Source organism: Poecilia formosa, unplaced genomic scaffold, assembly GCF_000485575.1.
Source record: "Poecilia formosa unplaced genomic scaffold, Poecilia_formosa-5.1.2 Scaffold592, whole genome shotgun sequence".
Taxonomy (NCBI): Eukaryota; Metazoa; Chordata; class Actinopteri; order Cyprinodontiformes; family Poeciliidae; genus Poecilia; species Poecilia formosa.
The window spans coordinates 12,754-15,252 of record NW_006800531.1 but is presented as its reverse complement, the minus strand read 5'-3'; the positions used below and the strand labels follow the sequence as shown (position 1 = coordinate 15,252).

At 37.7% G+C, this 2,499-nt stretch overlaps 1 protein-coding gene across 1 annotated transcript in view; it reads left to right on the top strand.

Annotated features, from left to right (window-relative positions):
- LOC103129926 (protocadherin alpha-8-like) overlaps positions 1-2,499 on the top strand; it is a 16,597-nt gene that overhangs the window by 9,589 nt on the left and 4,509 nt on the right. The gene's annotated exons all lie outside the window — the stretch shown is intronic.

Sequence of the window (2,499 nt, the reverse complement as noted above, 5' to 3'; positions counted from 1 at the left end):
ACATCTTTACATGTCTTACAAATGTTTTCCATTCTCTAACTGTATATACAGTTACTCCAACATGGGTGCTCACTTGTGTTGTTTTATTTATTTATTTATTTATTTTTGTGATTTTACAAATTGCTTCAGAAAAAATGTGGATTTTTTGAGTCCGAATTCCTCAAGTTAAACCATTTCATTATTTATTTTTTTCCTAATGTTCCAGTCACGAGAATAATCCCTGAATCACAATCGGAGCTGTCTTTTCAGCACTTCCGCCTGGTTTGCAGTTTTCGTGCTTCTTATTTTTACTGGCTTGTTTTTGGCTGAACAAATCGAACAACAAAAAAGGTAATTAGTCCGAGTCCAACATAGCGTATTTTTTAATTACAGAAATATATCAAATTTCCTCCTCATGAACGCTTCCCAATGTCTCTTGGATAGCTAAGAATGTCTTCGTTTTGTTTTCACTTTTTTTGTTACATGTTGCTTGTCGATAATTGCTTAACCCAGTTAACTTTACTGCTATAAGAAAACAAATTTTTCGTTAATTTTTTTCTGGTTTGTTTATGTTTTTTTGAAGCAGCTCTTTAGAGCTCCACTGGATTGAGTTTTTTGCTTCCCAATTTGTGTAGCAAGATATTGCATTTATTATTTCACCATTCCAAAGTACCCTCTAGGTGTCAGCAGTATTCTAAGAAACCAGACAAAACTCGCTCCAGAGGTCTTTTGTTTCATCCGAAAGAAGGTGGGAAGGGATCAGATCTGGGTTTGCCTCTCGATTCCACCAGGCTTTGTATTTAACCACTAGAAGCTGTTGGGGAAGCTATATATAATGCTGTAGCTTATTGTTGTTCTGCTCCTGAATAATGGGAACCGGAACGCCGAATCAAATGAGGAATTACTTCTGGTGTGGTTTTCGCTGGATCATACTGCTATTTGTTGTAAATCGGGTTTTGGCAGAAACTAGATACTCTGTTGCAGAAGAAGTGAAGGATGGTACTGTTGTGGGTAATGTCGCAAAGGACCTCGGCCTTGAAATGTCTTCTCTGAAGTACCGTCGGTTCCGTGTCGTGTCTGAAAACGAGAATCCATTTTTTGACGTAAACCAGGACTACGGGGACCTTTATGTTGTTCGGAAAATCGACCGAGAGGAGCTTTGTCGGGGAAGTGGAGCATGCTTAATGGAACTGAAGATCATCATAGAAAACCCTTTGGAAATACACTACGTTGTTGTTGAAATTAAGGATGTAAATGATCATTCCCCGGTCTTTCCAGAAAAGGAACAGAGGTTTGAGATAGGTGAACAAACACTGCCCGGAAGACGATTTCAATTGCACGCTGCCCGTGATCCCGATTCTGGATCTAACTCCATACGTACGTACATACTGACCTCAAATGAACATTTTGAAATTGATATTCGTGTGAGTGACGACGATAAAATACCGTTTCTGGTGCTAAAAAAGTCCTTAGACAGGGAACAAAAAAATCGTCACTTGCTGCAATTAACAGGAGTTGATGGAGGTAAACCTCCAAGATCAGGGACACTAAATATTTCAATTACTGTTCTCGACAGTAATGATAATCGTCCAAAATTTAGTAGGGAAACCTATGAAGTTGAAATACAAGAAAACATTCCAGTTGGCACGTCAGTGTTAAGAATAAATGCAACTGATTCAGATGAAGGCACCAATAGTCAAATTGAATACAGCCTTGGAAAAACACTGAAGAAAAATGTGTACGATATTTTTGAACTTGATAAAATAACTGGAAATATCAGAGTTAAAGGTGCTGTTGACTATGAAGAAAATGACGTTTATAAACTGGATATTGAGGCATCAGATAAAGGAACGCCTCCATTAACGGGTGAGTGTAGAATTATTGTAAAAATAAAAGATATGAATGATAATCCACCCGAAATTGATATTACATCTCTCTCAAACACCGTGTCTGAAGACTCAAAGCCTGGCACTGTAATTTCTCTGATTAGTGTGAAAGATAAAGATTCAGGTCTCAATGGAAAAATAATGACAAGCATTATATCAGACGTTCCCTTTGAACTGAAACCTTCTTATAAGGAGAACACATATTCAATTGTAACGAAAGATTATTTGGATCGAGAAGAGATTACTCATTATAGTATTACCATAAAAGCAACGGACTATGGTGACCCTCCATTATCAACTGTAAAAACACTTAACCTACAAGTAACAGACGTAAATGACAACAATCCTCAATTCTCCGAAAATCCAATAAACATTTACCTGCCAGAAAACAATGTCCCTGGAACTCTCATATTTGGTGTCAGCGCTGCTGACAAAGACTTAAGTGAAAATGCAGCTATTTCTTATCGTATTGCAAGAGAAGGTCACCAGAACGGTGTCATATCCTTCCTTAGTGTAAATTCAGAAAATGGAGAAATATCAGCACTTAAAAGTTTCGACTTTGAAACGCTGAAAACTTTCCAGTTCCATATTATCGCCACTGATTCTGGGACTCCGTCACTCAGCAGCAACGTCA